We start from the raw sequence: 439 nt of genomic DNA on the forward strand, positions 1-439 counted from the left end.
TTAGTAACTTTTTTTAAGCTTTTGTCCATTAAGTCCTATAGTGTGACAAATTCATTTTTAAACAAAAATGATGATGCTGTTTTAGTTACTCTGAAGCCATATAAAGCACATGTATAACATTTCTACATGGTTTAGAAAAAATATATAAAACTTCAGACACAAATGTCTTCTTTCAAAACAGACTTTTATTAAAGAAAAAAGTTTGAAACAGACTGGTCTTGAGAGGTACATTCAGATCAGCTGGAGCCTGAGGGACAGGATGGAGGAAGCAGGGCTGACCGTGCTAGTGCCTGATTCATTTCACAGCAATGCACCTGAGCCCTGCCTCATGCTCCACAATCAGGCCGCCTTTCTCAGCCTTTTTTTTTTTTTTTTTTTTTCTTTTTCCACGCTCGCAGTGCACGCCGATTGCCCCCTCGGAGACATTGCGTGCGTGCTC

The sequence above is a fragment of the Sinocyclocheilus rhinocerous genome, unplaced genomic scaffold (genome assembly GCF_001515625.1).
Source record: "Sinocyclocheilus rhinocerous isolate Xijiao unplaced genomic scaffold, SAMN03320098_v1.1 scaffold557, whole genome shotgun sequence".
Classification (NCBI taxonomy): domain Eukaryota; kingdom Metazoa; phylum Chordata; class Actinopteri; order Cypriniformes; family Cyprinidae; genus Sinocyclocheilus; species Sinocyclocheilus rhinocerous.